The sequence below is a fragment of the Canis lupus genome, chromosome 31 (assembly GCF_011100685.1).
Source record: "Canis lupus familiaris isolate Mischka breed German Shepherd chromosome 31, alternate assembly UU_Cfam_GSD_1.0, whole genome shotgun sequence".
In the NCBI taxonomy this organism is placed as follows: domain Eukaryota; kingdom Metazoa; phylum Chordata; class Mammalia; order Carnivora; family Canidae; genus Canis; species Canis lupus.
In genome coordinates this window covers 6003669-6025740 of record NC_049252.1, presented here as the reverse complement: position 1 = coordinate 6025740, position 22072 = coordinate 6003669, and the positions used below count along the sequence as shown (strand labels likewise).

Below are 22072 nucleotides of genomic sequence, written 5' to 3'. Positions count from 1 at the left end.
TACTCATAATGCTCTCAATTGCAAATTCCATTTTTTTAAAGATTTTATTTATTTATTCATGAGAGACACAAAGAGAGAGAGAGGCAGAGACACAGGCAGAGGGAGAAGCAGGCTCCATGCAGGGAACCTGATGTGGGACTCAATCCCGGGTCTCCAGGATCGGGCCCTGGGATGAATGCAGCACTAAACCACTGAACCACCAGGACTGCCCTGCAAATTCCATTGTGCCATAAAAAACTTAATTACTAAATTTGCATGACACTTAAAAAGTAAAGGGGAATCTATTAGTCAACTTTTAGTTCCAAAAGTAAATGATTTAACATTTGCTACTGTAGGGACGCCTGGGTGGCTCAGCGGTTGAGCATCTGCCTTCAGCGCCCGGTGTGATCCTGGAATTCTGGGATTAAGTCCCACATTGGACTCCCTGCATGGAGCCTGCTTTTCCCCCAGCCTGTGCCTCTGCCTCTCATTCTCTTTCTCTCTCTGTCTCTCATGAATAAATAAATAACATTTAAAAAATATTTGCTACTGTATTCATCTACTTTTTTGTAGTTTAAAAATAATCTGAGGAAGAAGGGAAACATTTTAAATTTCAAGACATAAACAAGAATAGCTCTTTGTCAACATGAAACAATATAGAGGCTGTATGGCTAGTGTTTCTGAGAAGAGCTGATTGCATCATATTGTCTGCATTCTGTAGGAGAAACACTGTAATGCTTCCATGACTAGTAATGGTATGGTCTAAGTCAATTTATTGTGCAGTTTTGAGTGACATGGAAGTATAACACCATTATTCTTTGTATTTTAGTCCCTGTATTTAGTTAATCATGTTCACTGTTCCATCATCAATTGTCACTCACTCATTATGTAAAATTTGAGAATCTTCATTTACTGTTATTGTATTGTTTTTGTTTACTACAGCTGGTTGCAATAAACTCAAGTGATAATTTCACAGTTACACATAAAAGGTCACAAAAATAAACATTCAAAATAGAAACATCTTACTTTGCAGCAAGAATTTAAATATGAGTAAGATGTCTAAAGTTATGAAAATTGGAATGAGTTTATCTCCTTATATGTAAACTCATCTATTTGAAAATATACCATATATATTTTTAAAAATAAATGGTTACGGTAACATTTATCTTTGAAATAATAAATTCTCAATTGTTATCATTCTATATTGTTAATTGCATATGAATGCTTAAATTATTACAGAGAGAGGTAAGAAAATAATGACTATATATTTAACAAATATGAAAAAATACCCAAAAAGGTAATTATGAAATAATATTCAGATCAAGAAATATAACTCAAAATAGTAAAATAGCTCTTACCAGAAGAACAAAACTATACAATTTGTGTATTTCCTATTTTGGAGACTTTTAATTTTTCTACACACACGCATACACACACAAGCTAAAGTGCAGCGGAAAAACTTTGCAATGGAAGGGCAAGCAGAATGAAAAGATGACAAGGTAGCTATACCTACAAATCTGTATCTTATCACTGGGACTTCTTTGAAAGTATTAATGCAATAGCACACCTCGCAACTAGCTCTCAGAAGGATATTCTTTACTGCTATTGAATTAAAATCACAAATGGCTAATAAAATAGGAATGAAATAATTATTTTCTTTCATTGATAGAAATAATACTGAGTTGTGAGGGTTTCTTCTCATTCCTGGTATTAAAATTTTAGCCATTCTATTTTAGAAAGAGTGTATTATTACTAAAGGTTTATGAATTTTAAAACTATGAGAACAAAGCATTATATGTTAAGTCTAGTGCAAACCAGATCTAGATTATTTTCATTTATTAAAAATAATGAAGAAATATCAATAGCCTGTAGAGATTGGCAAAAAGACCTAGAATAAATGGTAATCTTAAGAAACAAATGAGGCGTCTAAATATACTGACAAATCTAGGTCAGAATAATTAGAGGGAATTTAGTTTAGTTAGATTATATTTTCTTTAACAGTAAAGTTTATAACTATCATATCTATTTCCTGATCAGCTCTTCCAAGCATAACTGCCATATAATAGGTACTAAATAAATGTTTTTGAATGAATGGGTTTCCTTTCAATTTATGTAGTACTTTAATTTGGAAAAGTAATAATAGAAAATCACCTGTTTTTAGCTCTGCTGATTGGAGATTAGAATTGGTATTATAGTAAACATGATATAATATGTAGTAGACCCAAATGCATTGATTATATATTACCCAAGATTTATTTAAATTTCCTGCATTTTCTGCTGTTATTTGCAATATCTTTATGTCAACATGCTTCATGATAATTTAGGAGCAGTTACATAGTCTCCTCCCCTAATACTAAAGCTCTTGGCTTTAAAACGTTCACTTGCACTTAATATTATGGAAATTTACATGTTGGGTTTAAGTGGCCCGAAGTTCAAGTATGTAAGATAAAATGGAAATAATGCAACCTACTGCAATCATATTGTGCCAATATTCAGGCAGGGCACAGAGGAAAGACACAACAGGTTTTGAAACCAATCAAATTAATCACAGCCTAAGCTGGGAAATAGAGAGGGAAAGATTGCTGCTCATCAGGTCATGCTGTGCTGATGAAGGAAACAGATCTGGTCATTTGATTACAGGGTTATGGATACAAAATTGTGGAAACCTTTCCCAAGTAACTAACTTCTAGTAATGTGAGAGTATTTCTGCAGCCTGAGAGCATGCGTTGAATCCCTCTTATAACTCATGATACATTTTTAGGTAAGGGCCCTAAATACAGCCAAAACCACTTCAGTCTCAGATCAAGCAACAATTTATGATACACAGAAAACAATACAGGGAAGAGAGCCAAATAGTGTGAAATTGAAAAACAGAGGACTAGAGTAGAAGCTCTTGAGGTATATGAATCAGAGACCTATAAATACAAGGCCTTTGCCTTTTGTTATAGTGTCATGTTGACCTCTTAAAAACGTTTTTTTGGTATTCGATACTCAACTCTACTTCAGGGAGATAATTTAAGTGTCTGGAATGCTGGCTGACGAAACATGTTGGAAGTTGAATAAGGCCAGCATTCTTCTCCTGTCAGCTCCAATATGTTTTCTCCTTGAATTCCGTGGTGCCATTTAAAGAAATCTCTGAATGACACAATGTATTTTTAATACTAAGTATTTACCTATATAATGAAGTGATGGTGGGTAATAGCAGTCTCTAAGAATTTTTAAACCCAGGTGACTTTGAGTAAAATTTCCAACCTAATAATCTCTAACTGTGTGACTTTGGGCACGTTGCTTATTCTTTCTCCTCAGTTTCTTTATTTATATAATAGAGATGTTCGCATAAACTTCATATGGTTGCTATATAGATAATGAAATGATATATGTTAACTGCTTACTGGACCATGTCACAGGTAGAAGACCTTAACTGGCTAACAGCTATTTAGTCCACAGATCTCTTTACTATTTGAATCTTCATCTTTTGGAAGTGGATGATCTCTTCAAACTTAGGTGACATTAAATACATTTTCATGCTTTCTGTCCTTAAAATACGATAGAAAATAAGCTACCACTAGAGAAATATTGGCAATTCACAAACCTTTCAAATAGTCTTCAAAGGCTATTTTGGGGCACCAAATTATATAAGCCAAGACAAGTACTTGTTCTGTATTTTAATGAGTGAAGCTGATATCATAACTTTTTAATGTGCTGCATTTCCATGGCTCCTGTCACTGTGAAAACCAAGTGTTCAAAGAAATACATTTAAAAAAGAAATGGATATGTGAATGCTTTTGGTCCCCCCTCTCCTTAGCCATGACAGACAAAGTGAGTGATGAAAGGAGAGCTCATTATTTTGAAGAAATGACACCTTAAATTAAAATGGCAGTGTTCTCTTCCTTTATTAGAAGTCCCTTTTAGAGTAAGAGCCAAACACCTGTTATGAGTTCAGTTGTGTCCCCTCTAATTTATATGTTGAAATTGTAACTTCCAGTTCCACAGAATATGATCTTATTTAGAAATATCATCATTGCAGATGTAATTAGTTAACATGATCTCATACTAGAGTAGAGTGGGTCTCTAATCTAATATGACTAGTGTCCTTATTAAAAGGGGAAATTTGGACACAGACATGCACAGAGGTAAAAGACTACAGAACCTGATAGCAGAGATTGGGATGATGCTTCTACAAGCCAAGAATGCCAAAAATTTCCAGCAAGCCATAAGAAGCTAGAAGAGGCATATGGAACAGATCATCCCCATAGCCTTCAGAAGGAACCCTGCTGACACCTTGATCTTGGACTTCTAGACTCAGAACAATGAGCCAATAAAATTCTATTCTTTAAGTCATACAGTTTGTGGTGCTTTGTTATGGTAGCTCCAGCCAACTAATACAACTCCAGACCATTTATTGAGTTATGAGTTCTGGAGAATTGTGTATAAATCTATTTTCAATTTCTCTCAATTTATGATTGACTATATTACCATTTCTCATACTTAAACACTTCTGGAGTGCACCTGAAGTAAAGGTAAAATGTTTAGAATTATATGGGGCAGAAAAATAAAAATATTTTTAAATTATAAGAATGAAAAGAAGGGAAAATAAAACTGACCAGAAATATTGACGTATTTTTATTTAGTTCATTCACTGAGAGATACAACTAAATGTAATTATGAAAGGGTCAAGGATGCTATTGTAGATGAATTTGGGGAATTTTAATTAAATACAGTTGGTAAAATATTTTCAAAGTCTTAGATTTATTTATTCTGAAAAATATTAGCTATTGTGATTCAGTTATAATTTGGACATATTGTACAACTTAAATTGCATTCCAGTTAATATATTTTTCTAGGTACACGTTCAATAGATAAAAGGGAAAATATTTCGGAATTTAACTCAATTATATGTGATTTGATTCTATGATAAGATGAAGAACTATATTCTCTCACCTTTGTATCTTTAAATTTGCAAAGCTCTTTCTGAAGTTATATAAATTGATTAGATTAAATAAACATTTCTGCAGGGTAAAATAAAAGTATACATATCATATAAAAGGGTTAGTTAACAGAGATTGGTTTCTAAATTTTATGTCCCCAGACAGCCATGAGGCAGCCAGCAGAAAAATGCATTTTGAAGCCATCGAGTCTTCAATTTTTATCTCTGACATTACGTTGAGATTCGACAGATGGAAGCCCAGCAGCAGACATGCAAAATGGATGCCAAATGAGGCACATATACATAGCAGAGTGGTGCCCTACCCAGGTGGTCATCTTCTCCTTTCCAAACCTTTAACATGGCTGACTCCAAACTTGACTATGCTGTAGCGATATTGACACATTCTTCAGTCATTGGTGAATGTCAGTGGGCTCTTGGCTCTCTGCATTAGGAACTTTAGCACGCTCTCTGCTCTGTACATATGTCCAAGTTGGCAGCCAGTTGGCATGGCTGCTGATGCGTCTCTATCTGTCAGATCTCCTCATCACCTCTGGGACAGAGATAGACGATTTGAGTATGTCAGCAAGAATGTTACCATTGGCTGTGGAAATATGTCCAGGGAAATAAAAATTAGAAATTATCTTTACCATCTAAACCAAAGGTCTACTTATATTTTAGAATACAGGAAAAATCCAATTAAAATAGTAAAAAAAAAAAATCATGATAATTTTAGCCAAGACTTTAAGTAGTCTTGAACAGTTAATGGATAAAATACACCTTGTGCAATTGAGCCTAAGAAAGTTTATATCAAGCTTGTGAAAGACCAGAATAGTTTTCCTAACACAGTATCAGGCAGGGTGTTAAAAAAAACCAACCTTGGTAACCGACATTTTTAATTGATTAAAATTACAATAATAGATTACATGAAACAGAATTTTGCAGATGTCCTAAATGCTCTGGGTAATAAATTTTCAGACATTCTTAGAATGATGTGTCTATTTCTACACTCACATGCACATATGTCTGTGTTTTGCATTTGCCCTACCCATTGCCCAGCTAATAAACAGCACCAAAATCATTTGCTTCAAATTTGTCAGGTAACCTTGAAATAATTGGTTGAACTGGTTCCATTTTAAATTAACTTCTCTATAATCTTTTCATCTCAGTGATGTTATCTTTAATTCATCTATCCATTTATACCAACAAATATTTACTGAATTCACTATCACTTGTCTAACCTTTTAAGCAGTTCCTCTGATTATGTTCTCTAGTTAATTTTATGAAATCAGTATCCACTCATTTATTAATTTGAGACAAAAACTTGAGAATCATCCTTGAATTTTTCTCTCCACTGACCTCTCACATGCAATCTGCTCTTAGTCTTCTTAATTCTATTTCGTACATATCACAGATGAGTCATCCAATTTCCACTGCCAGCAGTAGTATTCTCTGTGTATTCAAATGCTCATGAATAGGACTCTATAATCCGGACTCTGGAAAATATACCTATGTCACCCTGTTTCATGATAGTAAGGATGCATTTTTCACAAAGGGGATAAATATTATAACTTTTAATCATCCTGGGATAGATTAATTATGGAATAGCAATAGAAATAGAGCCTGGAACAAATGTGGGAAGGAGTTTTCCCTCTTGCATCTGAATGGAGGTGGTGAACAATCATGTTTCATTTTTAAATGTGGAAAAGCTGTCAAAAAGTTTTTTTTAAAAGTAAACATCTTATCTTACTGACACCCCTAGATTATGGATGGAAACCTTAACCTTGGCTTTTTGTAGTGATCTTGACAGCATAGAAATAACAGAAGAGAACAGCGTGAATCCTGGACAATATCTCTGCTCTCCTGCAGGTCAAGGGGATTTATTTGAGTTCCAGTTTGATGAGTGTGAGGGGTAAAAAAAACCAAGAAAACAAATAAAGAATACTAAATAATAGTATAATAATCCTTTGGGGATTCTAGGGCACAGCAGATGAAGGAAGGATTGGACTTCATATTTACCTAGACAAGTGCTGGCTGGGGAGCCTGACATCAGTTCAGTGGCTTGAGTCCTACATAGTTGTAGCATAATTTAGTGGTTACAAACATGGGATCTGGTCATAGATTCTGTGGGTTTGAATTTGAATCCTTCTGATCTTTACCAAGTAGTTTAACTTCTTGAGGTCTCAGTTTCCTCATGTAAAATGACAGGTAATGATAATGATAATACCCATCTTGTGATGGCGTGGTGAAGTTTAAACTTCACACAGAAGCTTTTAGAGTAAACATCTTTGCCATGGAGCAAGTGATAAATTGATTGAAAAGATGTGTTATCTATGACCGTAATCTAGATCAAATAACTGAAAATGCATACTGACTTTACTTCCACATTCTATCTGGCCTTCAGGTTGCCCTCTTTGACTCATCCTTCACCAATGGTAACAGAATTGCCAGAATGTGCTCTTTAAAACCAGAATTGATTATGTCATTCCCCAGGTTAGCTTTCTTCAGGCACTCTTCATAGTTTTCAAGGTAGACCAACATTTCTTACCAGAGAGTGTAAGTAGGGTGACTATACAATTTATCATTTAAGCATAGGAGTAAAATATACACTACTAGTATTTACTTTGGGGCAGTAAACATAACTCAGGTTTATTGCAGGTAAACAGACACGTTTGGTTATTAGGAGAAGCCTTTTTTGTGATTTTGTTTCCTACCTCACCGATAGTTCCTGATCTTCTGCTGTAGCCTCCCAGACCCACCAGCAGTCCCTAAGGTATCATGCTTCTCTGTGCCTTTGAATATGTGGCTGTTACAATTCTCATTTTCTTCTCTCCATTCCCTTACAAGATTTATACTTGTCATTTTAAGCCACTGCTGAATTTGGGAAACCTCTTTAGATTCATACATTCTGAGTCATTTGTGTGTCTGTATGTAATATGTGGGTTTATCTTCATCATAATAATATAATAATAATAATAAAAATAGTTGCCAGACACACCAGTACCAGGATAAGTGCTTTGTATGTGTGTTTCTCTAAACAATCTTTTGACAGAGAGAGTGAGAGAAAGATCAGAGAGAGAGGACAAGCAGGGGAAAGAAGCTGAGAGGGGGAAGGAGAAGGGAGAGGGAGAAGCAGACTCCACACTGGGGAGGGAGCCTGACATGGGGCTCCATCCCAGGGCCCTGAGATCATGACCCGAGCTGAAGGCAGAAGTTTAACTGACTAAGCCACCCAAACACCTCTCTTTCTTTCTCTCTCTCTCTCTCTCTCTCTCTCTTTAATTATCTGTACTTTGTATAGTGCTGGCACATGGTAAGCACATAACACATGTTTGATAGATGAATGGATTACTAAATCTTGACCAATTCAGTGGCTCTGAACAGTAGCCACTTTCTTTCCATTCAAAGGCATCCTTTCTGAGTTCAGACACATTCCTCAAACTTGGGGCTCTGGTTCCCATATCTTGGTTGTCCACCTAACAAGGTTTTGAAGCTAGATTAAAGTACATGCAAAAAAAATGGATGCCTGGGTGGCTCAGCAGTTGAGCATCTGCCTTCAGCTCAGGGTGTGATCCTGAGTCTGGGGATCGAGTCCCACACCAGGCTCCCAGTGGGGAGCCTGCTTCTCCCTCTCCCTATGCCTCTGCCTCTCTCCCTGTGTCTCTCATGAATAAATAAATAAAAATCTTTTAAAAAAAAGTACATGTAAAAGAATCCAGACAAATCTACACGTACAGCAAGGCACAAAGGCTGTACAGGGGGCTGGTGGATCAGGGAAATAAAACATTTACTATATAATACAAGAGGGATTTATGTAGATTGACTCCATTGTTTTGTCTCAGAATTAACCAGAAATATTCTTTTTCAAAAACTTGCTGAGATCATTAAGGAAATGGCAATTGTGATAAGAATAGGAAGAGGAAGAATGAGAGGTTATTTTGGAACATAAGGTTACTGTGGAGGAGGCCAGGTCTTAATGGGATTTTAAAGCAGGGGACTTTGGCTAGCTAGATGACAGTATGGCAAGACTGACAGTATGGTGGCACTGGGGGCCTGGTAATTTAAGGAAAGGAGTGTTAGGTTATGAAAGAGGCAGTGGCACAGAAAGGTGTTTAGTAAGGAGTGTCATACATAACCCTCACTGTTCAATCTTGCCTTCAGACTAGTCCTTACCTCCTGTGAAAACTCAGGGGCAAAGCGAATCTGCCATTTGACTCCTACTCCTGTCAACTTCAGGGTGACTGCTGCAGACACAGATGGGATGTCTCACTACAGAAAGAAAATGGTGCAAGGTACTTTATGACACAAGTAGCTGTGCCTGCGCACAGTCTGGAAGAGCCAGTACAAATCAGTCACCTTTAATGTTTTGGGTTTAAAAATGTTGAAATCTTCCTTTCCTTTCTCAATATAGTAGAGGAATCCTCCCAGTTTTGATGTCTACTTCAGGTTTATCTATATTTACCTGTATGTAGAGAAAGACATGCAAAAATCAATGGGATGCAGTCCAATAGTGAGAGCATCACAATTTAGATGGCTCAGAGGTGGCTTCAGTAAATGAATGGTCAGGGTCCTGAAACCTGGATTTGATTCTTGACTCTGCCATTAATGAATAAATCTCTTGGCCTTCTTAGGTTTCTAGTTCCTTATGTCTTAAGGACACCATGAAAGATAACCCCAAAGGTACTTTGCAATTTTTAAAAGAATTGTTTTGGAATGCCTGGGTGGCTCAGTGGTTGAGGGCCTGCCTTCAGCCCAGGGCCTGATCCTGGAGTCCCGGGATTGAGTCCCATGTCGGGCTCCCTGCATGGAGCCTGCTTCTCCCTCTGCCTGTGTCTCTGCTTCTCTCTCTCTCTTCTTTGTGTCTCTCATGAATAAATAAATAAAATCTTAAAAAAATAAAAAGAATTGTTTTATTCTTAACAAAGTTAGAAATGCTGAAAGAACATGGAATTTTGGTGTCAGATAAATCTGAGTTAAATCCTTGAACCACAACTAGATGACCTTGGGAAAGTTTTGTATCCTCTCCATGGCTAATTTTTCATCCGGAAAATGGGAGTATTATTGCTGACCTCATGACCATTAAATGAGATTCAATGTGGAGCTGAGAGCGTATCGCCTGGTGCATAGGAGGTATTGATGAATGGAGGTCGTTATCAGAGAACTTTTATAGGCAGAGGGAAGTCTCATTTCTTACGAGAGGTGTACCAAATGGGACACTCAACTTACTGGTTTGCATTCCTCACCCGTGAAGGTGTCCATGAATTGAAATTAGCACTGTGTGTGAGCCTCATGGGATTCAAGTGTTGCTAAGGCAACCACTAATTTCCAAATCAGGGTAAATAGTTTCACAGAATGTACAGTTTCCTTTAACAAATTGGCTTCCAGTGAAGGGCACACCTTTTCTTCCCCTGCTGCTCTGTATCCAAGTTAGGGCTGGAGCACCTGCAGCTCTATGTGCCAGGGGCTGCTTTCATCTTCTGCCAATGACACTTGGAAGGGGAACAGCCAGTAACAGAGATCCCTGAGGTCTGTCAGCTTTACCCAGTCTTTACCTTTTGTACTTTGTCAAGTTATAGTCACATTTCTTGACTCACACAGTAGGGCACTGAAACAGCTCCTTGGCACATTCATGTAATAGACTTCTAAGCAAAGATGCCATGCGGTTTGCAGCCATCTCGGTGTGCCTTCTCTTCCCCACTCTGCAACCATCCTCATTTCCCCTACTCACTCGTATGAATTCCTGCCAAGAATGAACCTATTATTAAGCCGGCATTGCCTCTCCTGCTACATTCTTGTGTTAAATTAGTCCTCTTCATTGTTGCAAATAATAGGCAACCACTTATATATCAATGAAAATTCGCTGCACTGCTGTGGGATTATTTCAGTCCTCGATAAACGACACATTCCTGCCATTGTTTATGGGGAGTGATTTTAAGTCTCTATTGCTTCATTTTAAATTTTTTCTTTTGGGTGGGGTGGCCAATTTTCCCCAAGCACTTGGCATATTTTCTCCTTTAACCCCTTGGAATAATGGGTACTGTAGCACTGACATCTTTTTTTTTGAAATAATTCATAGTCTTGGCTTCTGCTTTTGAATATGCCAGTAGCAAAGCATGAATACAATAATAAAAATTCATGGAAGTATGTTAATTGCCTTCCTTAAGAATATGAGAGGAAATTCATGATTATTTCATTTTTTCTGGTCAAGTCTTAAATTCAGAAAAAGCCTCACCTGTTTTTTTCCACGGCTTTATGAGGAAAAGACTTGACACTTTCACTGAAGTTGTCTTCATGCATATCTCTCATGCATACTGTCTCCTTGAGAACTTGAAACACCTCCAGAAAGTAGCTATTATTATGTCCATTTCACCAATATGGAAACTGATTGGAATTTTAAAGAATCTTACATTAAAAAAAATATTCAATTTGGAAAGCCATGTATCAAAATTACTGATACAACCACAAAGCAAAACATTTCTCTCCGTGGTAGGAAAAGCAGAAATAAGAAAAAAAGTATATTGTACAGAAAAGAAAAAAAAAACTGTTTATATTTAGTCTAAAGAATGATGATAAAATGGACACACACCATTCTCTTAAGAGAAAGCACCTACCATCCTGAGGTGCCTGTCCTGGGCTTATTGGCCCTTAGATCTATGCTCTGTGTCACTAGAGGGAAGCACTTTCAGGTTGCATTATGCCAGTTCCCTTCCACCTGTGGTAGATCATTGTGAACCATGGCAGATGGTAGGAGGACAGGAGGAAGGAAGAATCCAGGGCATTTTCTGCCCCTGGCCTTTCCTTACACATACACCTGGGGTGAATATACAGCCACTCTGACATAGGCCGTTGTGGTTCCTGTCTGGGCTCTGGTAATACCATCTCCTCTTTGTTTCTCTGGCTTAGACATGATAGTGGATTCTTGCTTTCCCTAGTTTCTGGTTTACCTCACTCTCTATTTGGTTTCTCAGCTCTTCCATCATCTAGGTCAGTAATTTCTTATTAAATTTCCTATAATAAATATTCTTGAAATGGTTTTATTTTTTAATATTTATTAAATATTAAAAATATTTATTAAATAAAAATATTAAATAAAAATATTAAATTTATTTAATATCCTGACTAATGGACCTTAAAAGCCCTGTGTGCTCCTCTTTGATCACACCTCTTACCCAGTGGTTACCCAGAAGTAACCACTATTCTGATTTTTAATTTTAGCATTCTCTCGATTTTCATTCTAGGTTTTATAACTATGTATCCTTAAGCACTATATACTTTTCTACTTTTTTGGTTTTTCTCTCTATATAAATGGAATCACACAGTATGTTCTCTTGTATGACTTGCTTTTTTCCTTCAACAATATGTTTTTGAGACCCATGTGTATTACATATGTATGAGTTCATTAATTTCCTCTGTAGCATAGTATTCTATGATATTAAATAGCACAATTTATGCATTCTACTGTTGAAAGACATTTGTCTGTTTCCAGTTTGCACTCTTATGGACATGTTACTTTGAGCATTTTGCCTGTGTGTCTCCTGGTGACTACGTGTGAGAATTTTTCCAGTACAGACAGCCTTTGGGGCTATAGACCACATAAATGTTCAGAATTACGTGATAATACCAAACTATTTCCCAAAGCGATTGCACCAATTTACAAATCTACCAGCAGTGAACAAGTATCCCAGTTATTCCAAGTCCTAGCTAGCTCTCAGTTTTCTTGAGTATCAAAGATTCAAATGAAGACAAATTCTATGTAACATATCTAAATAAGCTATTTTCTTTCTTTTTTTAAAAAAAAGATTTTATTTATTTATTCATGAAAGATACACAGAGAGAGGCAGAGACACAGGCAGAGGGAGAAGCAGGCTCCCTGCAAGGAGCCCCATGTGGGACTTGGTCCCGGGACTGGGATCACGCCCCGAGCCAAAGGCAGACAGACGCTCAACCACTGAGCCACCCAGGAGTCCCTAAATAAGCTATTTTCTATACTTTCTTACAGTGGGATATTCCTGTGTTAATACTTTTTGCCAGTCATGAAAGTAAATGTAAGCATTTCCATAGTGTCTATGTATAAAACTCTTGTTGATTTGTAGATTAGAAGACTCTCATAGGTCATTACAATCAACTTTTCATCTTATGGAGGTTAGGTGATTTGTTAAAGGGCGCTTTTTAGAGGAAAAGAAGATGTAAATTTGTAACTCTCTGTATCTCATATTTCACTGAGGCCCCAAGAGGAAGAGATACAAGGGGCAAAGCATTCCAAACAGGTTCTAGACCACTTACTCATCATTTGCTGAGGAGAGACTCCAAATAGGTTTTGTAACTTTTAGCCCAACATTAATTTAAGGGAACAAAGTATTGAATTTGGAGAGATAAAGAAAAATAGTCCTTTGGAGAAATGTGTTGCATTCTGATAGTATTCACACCACCCTCAGGAGAAAGGAATAAAGTGCTTTTGCCACCTTGTGCTGAATCTGAGGAGCTTCAGCTGAATGCCTTGGAGAGCTCTACCTGGGTTACCTGCCTTTTTAGGCACAATGGATGACACCAGCTCCATTCCTGAAAATCATAAAGGCAAAGGTTGTGGCTGGGTAGCTGCTCTGATCAGAGTGAAGGGATATGCTGCATTGGAAGTCAACCGCACTCCAAATGTTTGTCAAGTCAGTAATCTATGGACTGAAAGTGGGCTTGAGAGAGAACTTTGTGCTAGAAGGTTTAACTTAAAGGACTGAGAAGGGTGGATTGCCAGAGGTTGAGGAGGGAGATGGAAGCAATACCATAGAGAGTCATTGCTGTGTCAGGTGAACATTTGGTGTGTGTGCATAAGGAATGGAATAGTGTTTTCCAAAGCATCTACAAAAGAAGTCCACAAAGGAAAGATTCATCTTTGAACATACACCAAGACTAGAGAGCACCAACTCCAGATCTTTTACATACCAGTGAATGAGTAAAGTAAGACCTGTCTTGCTCTGTCTTGTCTCTGCTCCTTCCCCTTCCCAGTTTCTAGAGGAGCTAAGGGATGGATGGTGGGAAGAGAAAGAAGAGCACAAAATGGGGAAATAGAAGAAAAGTCAATTGCGTGTACTGTGGGGTTCAGCATGAAGAATGCTGGTGCTGAGTCAGAGCACAGCTTCAAAATTAAATGAATTTCTGAGTTTAGCTATTACAGGTACTAGATAACTTAATTACTTGAATGAAAATGTTTTGTGAATAAGAATGACAGAACCTTTGAAAGTGATGAGAAAAATCATAGGGGAAAAATGGCAGTTTGAGTATAAATAGATATCTCTTTTCTATCTGAAATTCCCCCCAAAACTTTAGTGTATATATATTTATAATAAATATATAATAAAATATAAGCAAATAAATACAAATATGTATGTGTATATTTATACAGTTTTTAAGGCATAAACCCACTGGGACAAAGGGAGTTAGAGTGGAAGCAATAGCAGATCCAACAGTAAAAGTTTTTGAGGCTGGAAACCAGCAGGACAAGTGGTAACCAACAAGGCGGAGCCAAGAAAGCTGAGTAACGCAGTGGGAGGACTGACGATCAATTTGATTTAATTAAAGAAGTACTAAAAGGCTCAGAAGTTTGATTAACACTAGTGACACACAGAAGTGTAGGTGAGGTTGGATGGAGTAGAATTGTTTGATGTCTGTTTAAAAACCATTAGAATTTCTAGATTCCCTCCAGATTGTTCCATGCCCTTCCTCTGTTCTTCCATAGCCCTTGTATATTATTCTGTATTTCCAAAGAATGTACTTATATTGTCCTTTGTGACTTTTCACTTTTATGTAGTATGTTTTGACTTTTAGCCATTTACTTCCCCATACATTTTTCTATCCTTGACAGTTTTACTGTCATTTTGGATGATTAATATATCATGTTTAGATTATGACTATGTAAATGCTATTTACTGATAAGCCATATAGGTTACTTAATTATTTCTCTTGAAAACATTGTCGTTTTCCATGACGTTAATAAATGACTTTCCTTTTAACATTTTTATTACTTTTACATACATCGCAATATCCAGAGGAATAAAATAATGAGTCATAGAGGATGTTCAGTTGGATAAGAACATCCATATTCACAGGACCAAAGCTTTTAGGAAAATCTGAGTTTGAGGTAGGGCAAGAGAGTCCAGAATTAAAACCACTAGGCAAATCATACTGACTGGGGAGGTTGGATGTCATTTAAGTTCAATTAATCTAATATAGTATATTCTTAGCACTTTGTTAGGCACCTAGAACACAAACATACTCATTTTCAATATGGTCCATGCCTCCTCATCTGTCATATTAAAGTGCTGACAGAAAGACAAATAACCACATGTTATATCACAATGTATCTGAATAATGGTGTGGCAGTTGAAGTGATGATAAATCCCAAAAAGCTTTTCAGGTTCATGAGGCTTGCTGACTCTCATGAGACAGGTAGGAATTCAGTAGACGGAGTTAGAGGGGAGTGAAGTTTCAGACAAAGAGTAAATATTTAATGAGTCATTTGGTATAATATTTTAGAGAAAAATTTTTCAGTGTTGTTGAAGATTAATTTGGAGGGAATTAGATCAGTTTGGAGCTACTGAAATAGTCTAGGCAGAAGTCATGAGGGCTTAAAGTAATACTGTGTTCAGAAAACAAGGAAGGAACTGATTTGAAAGCTAGTATAACATTTGAATTAATAGGATTGTGTTATTACCTGGATTTTGGGGGATGTAGTTGATTCTTGGGTATCACAGACCCTATGTTTGGAGTTACTTGATGGATAAACATGGCATTCACTGAGATACGCACATAGGAAGCAAATGGATTTGGTTGGGAGATAATGACTTTTTGCCCTATTGAGTGTATATTGTTTGTGGAAGATATGTATGAAGAGAATGATGAGATAGGATGGCATTTTGAGGTGTCAATGATATTTTAATTCCTTTTCTTGGAACCTGTTGGTCTTTCTCTAGCCCAGGGAGTTTAGAGTATTCCTTCTACACTACCACAAGACAAGAGATGATTACTATAAAGCAGATCAAGAGTTAATTCTTAGGTTTGATTTTCATAAGCTTAAGCTTTACCATAAATAAAAGACTTCCAAATTCATCATGAAGAAAAAAGATGAATATATTTCTTTTCTGCAAATCTCCTTTCCTTCCTAGAAAAATATCATGGCTCCAGAAAGGGACCTCTCTTATTCAACTCCAGAATATGGAGATTTGGCAAATTATAGAGTTCATTCACAACATGCAAGAACAAGGGCAGGAAAAAATCTTCTCCTGGTATACCTAAGCAGATTGGCTAGAGAGGGCTTCACAGACTTTCCCACAGCCCTGAGAGTACTTTCCATGGGCCCTAGAATGGCTTATACATCATTGCTGGAAATGGGCTGAATTTAGTGAGTTTGGGGGGGGAGGGCGGAGGAGGTTGCAACACTGATTTTTTGTGGATTAATGAACAAAGTACAAACTGAGAATATGGACATCTCAGCAAATGATAGATGAGTATGTAAACAGATTGTCGTCAAACCCTACTGTGTCCCCAGAATTTAAAAGAATTCTAGAGAGAAAGCAGATTGCTCCTTCAACTGACTGAAATTAAGTTTCCATTTTCAGGTGAAATGGGCTCTTAAAATACAAGTCAATTATTGAAAAATGAAGAAAATCCATTTATTTAGCATGTAGTTTTGTAGACTGGGATTTATACCTTTTATATACAGTAGGCAATTGGATATGTTTTCCTGGGATACGATTGATAAACCTCTTCTGGAGGTATTGACTTGTAAGTCATCAATATATCTGTAATGGTTGAAAGCCAATCAATAATCAGATTATCTTGGTAACACGCAGAGCAGGAGGAAAACAGGTTAAGGGCAAAACTGTCTGAAGTACACCCAGATTAAAACAGGTGGAAGAGGCTGGCCTTTAAGGAACACTGAAGAAACATTTTTAGAGTGGCCTTTTGAAGGAGTAGCCTATGTCTGACGGCCTAACATTGCTGGCTGTGAATTTCAATTCAAAGATTTATCATCTAACATGTCTAGGTTTCATGAGAAATATTATATATGGCTTTCTTGCCTTTCATCATTCACATAATTAAGCTAAATGACTCCTGCAATTTCTTTGTTTTATATTAATTTTGACTTCGGCCAGAAAAGGGAATGTGAGTGTTGATATAAACATATCAGTGAGCTTTTATTAAAACGAACAAACAACAATGTTTATCCCACCCCTCAAAAAAAAAAAAAAAACCTGAACAAACAGACACAAAGAAATTGCCTTCAAATATCGCATGTCAAATTATGGGCAAACCACGATCCATTATACATAGGTATATTACAGAGTATTCTGAAAAGTTAGAGCTTAGTGTCTTGGTAATTCTTGAATCTTCATTAGAGTTTCAATTGTTTTCAAGTAACCTGTAGTAATAAATTTCCTCTGGTATCCATGCAGGTACTTTTGAGTACTTTAGAGATATAGACTCTTATTTAGGATGAAACTGAAGAGGCTGCCAACACTTCATGTGTCAGCCTTGGTGGAAACTGATGTTCATGTGTTTCTGTCAGTTGTCACCTGGGATGGATTTCAGTTGCCATTGTGAATATAAAAAGCTCACTATCCCATTACAAATTCCCATGAGTTGTTTAGTCCTGTCTTTCTTTTTCTAAAGGTTAAACTCTTATCTTTCTGCTAAAAAGTTAGATAATTAACATTCTCCCTTACAATGCTTCTATAACATCTGCAGATTATGCACCATTAATCAAGTTCCTCTGCAGGCATGATTGACTTTCCCAAAGAAACTTAGGGAATAAATCCTTTCTCTTTAGTAATAACTTTGTTGTTATTATGGTTTAAAAATTCCCTTTCTGAGAAACTCAATTTGGAGTAACAGTCTCTTGCTACTTAAAATAGGTATTATAAAACCATATAACAGAAATAAGAGTAAATGATGTACTTTAGAATCTTTAAGAGTGCTGACATCCATGCATTAAGAACTTTAAAATCTGTGATTTCCAAAGTATTGCATATTTATAAAATCATTTGTATTGACATTTAAATTATCCATTTTCAAACGACAGAAGCAAATATTAAGCATATATACTTTATTAGCATTTTATTTTTTTATTATTTTTTAAAGATAGATTTATTTATTAATTTATTTGTTTGTTTGTTTGTTTATAGGCAGAAACACAAGCAGGCTCCATGCAGGAAGCCCGACGTAGACTCAGTCCTGGGTCTCCAGGATCACACCCCGGGCTGCAGGTGCCAATAAATCTCTGCACCACCGGGGTTGCCCTTTATTAGTATTTTAACTTTAATTTAGATTTCATTTGTATGGAAAAGATATATTAAAGAAATCAGATTTTTAACATTTTAGAATTTCTGTGCCTGAATTATTTGTCAAGAGCACCTGCACATGCCAAGTGCTGGACGTTTATAGAATATATGTCCTAGAAACGATTTGTTCATGGAAAAAATCTGTTTTATATCTGTGATGTTTCCTTGACATTTTGTTTCTGCTATAGGTTTCTTATAATACTTCCTTGATCTGTCTGAGTAGATAGATTGTGAGAATTTTTTGGAAGCTTTAGAGATCTTTTAAACATAGAAATAAAACTTCTTTTCCATCATGAGATTTTGTTTTCCATTCTCTCCCTCATGTTTCCTTCTTTCTTTTACTTCTCCTAAGTAAGCAATAGAGAAAAACCAACGTTTTTGAAGAAAATAGCATAAGAATTTGTTGTTGGATAACAGAAAGCACACATAAACTGAGTCAATAAAACTAAATGTTAGTGTATTATGTCAAAAATATTAATGAAATATCTTGACCTAAATGGCTCTTCCTCTAAACTTTAAATATAATACAAATTTTCACAGAAAAAGATTGACAACCTTGACACAGAGACATATATATGTTTTTTTAATCTCAGAAGTAGTCAGCTAATTTTTTAGGCAGCAATCCAGAATTTTGGGAGAGAGAGGTTATAATTAAAAAAAAGAAAACAAGGAGATGCCTATAAATTATGATTAGGTATACAGATATTTATCTCCTAAAAATTAAGAATTAACCTGATCTTTGGTATTAGACTAAGTTCTCTAAAAGGTAATAGGTAGAATATTTAGCCATCAAGTAACTTGGCTCTATAAAAAAATGCTTGTGAAAATCATGACATTTAGTGTTCACTCCAAGTTCAATCTTTAATCATACTGAATCATTTGCAATTACCTATATTTTTAAAAATCTTCATGAATTAGCTTAATTGACCTCTACTTCTCTTCCTGGTGACACTTCTACTCATCCTTAAATAGCCAAGGAAAGTGTTTTCTCTGTGAATGTTTTGTAACCCTCTTATACTGAAATAACCCTTTTTCTTGCTACTGTCATTATTTGGAGCAGAGCTTAATTAATCATATTGCATTTGCATCTTAACTTTTTGTTTGTGTGTTTTGTTTCTGCATATTAAATGAGATCTCAGCAAGGGCAAGGGCCATATTTCAGCCATCATATTCCCAGCAATGAGCTCAGAGCTCATTTTAAACTGTCACAAGCAGTCATAGTTTAAAAATATATAAGTACAGGAATTTATATTCATAGTCGGTAGAAACAAGAAGGGTCACAGTCAGTATCTTGAGCTTAAGAAATTCTTACTTCTATTTCAGCTATAGACAGCCTCCATGATTTATTATTATTTCTTAATGGAAGAATAAAGAAATAATTGAAAAAGAATAAGAACAGAGATTTAAGTTGCAGACTGATGAAACTGTACAATTCAAACATTATGAGAAAAAAACCTATGATATAAATATTTTTTAAAATTTTCACTTAAATAAACGATTATTTAGGAAAAAATGTGAGGAAAAGAACAAATTAAGCACTTAGAAAAGGAGAATATATTTCTAGATTTACCTTACTTGACCTCTAACCAATAAACAAACACAGCGATGTTTAGTTGAGGATATCAAGTACCAATTGTACCAGAACAAATGATTGAGTACTCTTAAAGGGTGTTATACTAAGTTCAGCAGACGTAGACACAAATAACTCTACTAGCATATTTTCTTACACATTTGAATATTAAGCATGTGTTCTTTTATTTTTAAGTGTACCAAGAGCAAACTTGACCAAGGGGATGAAAAGAATTTGTTCTTTTAATTAAACTTCTAGTGTAAGCACACACAACTTAGTTCTAATCCTCTTTCTCTCTCGACCCCATCTCTTTGTCTCTCTCTCTGTATATATTCTGTTTGTACAAGGATATTTATTTTTTGGTATATTTTTTTTCACTACTGTATCCCCAATCATTAGAACAGTTGACACATAGTAGGAACTCAATAAATACTTGTGGGTGGATATATATTTCTTTATTACCAAGGTAGGTTGCCCATAGAAGCAGAAGACATGGTCCTTGTTTGGTAGCTGGTAATACCTAGATGACTAGAAAACCTGTAATACATATACTCTCATCAGTTTCTCTAAACAGCCTTTCTGCTAAAATTAGAAATATCTTCATTTTGTTCTTTGTCTTAATAAAGATAAACTAATTATTAGGCCTTGTGAGTAAGGCAGTGTTGGTCTCTATCCTCAAAGTCCAGAAGCCAAATTGTTATGAACATTAGCCTATTTCTTTTAATAAGTCAATTTGAACATTGATTCAAACTGTAATATGATAAAAAATATTTTCTAGAAGATGTAACTATAAATATTGTCAATATATATTGTCAGATATCAAGTGTTTACTGAGTTGTCTACAGACCTTCCACAGCAAAGAGAATGTCTATCTTTAAGAATAATGTATAAAACGTATGGGTATTTAATAATTTTAACATTTTAGAATTGAAATTTTAGAGCTTAGAAAAATCATTGTTTCCAAGATCTTACATTTTAAAGTAATAGAATGAGATGTAGAACATTTAGATGACTGAACTGTGACACAGAGGTCAATGATGAGCCGTCAGAGGAGACTTCATGACTCCTGACAACTCCATTTAATGTTGGTTTCAGTACACTCCTATTGTTCAGCATACTCCATAATTTAATGAAATCCATATATATCCAAATGTAATAACTTAATCATTATTATAAGGTAGACTGAAAAGTCTTAATGTAAAGCAAATCAGAGCAGGCAGCCATGTTTATATTAATTGAGGGAAAACCACAGCCTCGGTATAATACGTATATCGTGGGGAGCTCCATCATATGGAAATTTTGAGAACTTCAATTTAGAAGGACCCATATTTCACAAACTATTGACATTATGATAGGTCATGATCTTCCTTGAGTTGCCCCAATTTCTCTAGCTCTTCGATTGGATTTTTGTTTGTTAATTTTTAAAAAAATGTAATGGAATTTGTTTTTGTTTCTGTTTCTGAACAGAGAATTCTTCAGAATCTGTTTCTGAAAGCTATTTTGTGCCACCTTCAACTGACTGGAAGACTATGTTTGGGAGAATGATGTGAAATGTTATCTTTGGATGTTGGAGATAATTCTTTAAAGCACTGTAGTATTTGGAAAATGGTATTTGAATCAATAAATAATTAAATTAATGATGATCTTTTGGGGAAAGTATTTCAAACTGAATCATTGAGTTAGTCTTTCAACATTTCAAAATACTAACCAGAAAGGCAGACAATGGAACATTTACAAATTAATATCTTGGTCAGGTGGAGAAGTTAAAAAAATCCTTTAATAGAACTGAAAGTGTAGCTATTGATTTCTTAGGAGATAGGATTGCTAAAGGCTGAATTGCTTCTATGATTAAATCACAAGCTTCAGCTCTGGCATCAGTGTTTCCTTCAGTCAAAATCACAGAGGATATCTGCAGATCCCTAGAGCTGTTTCTCTGAGTAAACTAGTAAAACATAAATATTTCCCTGAGGGGTTTTGATCCAGTGCTAGATTAGCTGCCTGAAGTTGATCATTTCAGTTTTTCTTGGAGAGATCTATAGAAGCTAGTTACCTACTTGACTTGCCCTTCTGTATCTGAGAATTAAAATGGATAACAGTTGAAACCTCTGCATTTATTTAGTGCACTGCAGGGCAAGATGGAAATGTAGGTTCCTAAGGTATCAGCTTTTTATGTTGTTTTATTTTATTTTATTTTTTTACCTTCTGGGTTAGATATTATTACTTTTGGTGATTGAAAATATTATATTCTAGAAAAGGAAGGGAGTTCTG

At 35.7% G+C, this 22072-nt stretch overlaps 1 long non-coding RNA gene across 1 annotated transcript; it reads left to right on the top strand.

The window, feature by feature from the left end:
- Nucleotides 1–4349: 4349 nt before the first annotated feature.
- On the top strand, nt 4350–21407 carry LOC119867004. The gene is made up of 3 exons (XR_005381950.1): nt 4350–4499; nt 18079–18159; nt 21272–21407. It is a non-coding gene; the product is annotated as an uncharacterized LOC119867004 (long non-coding RNA).
- Nucleotides 21408–22072: the final 665 nt, after the last annotated feature.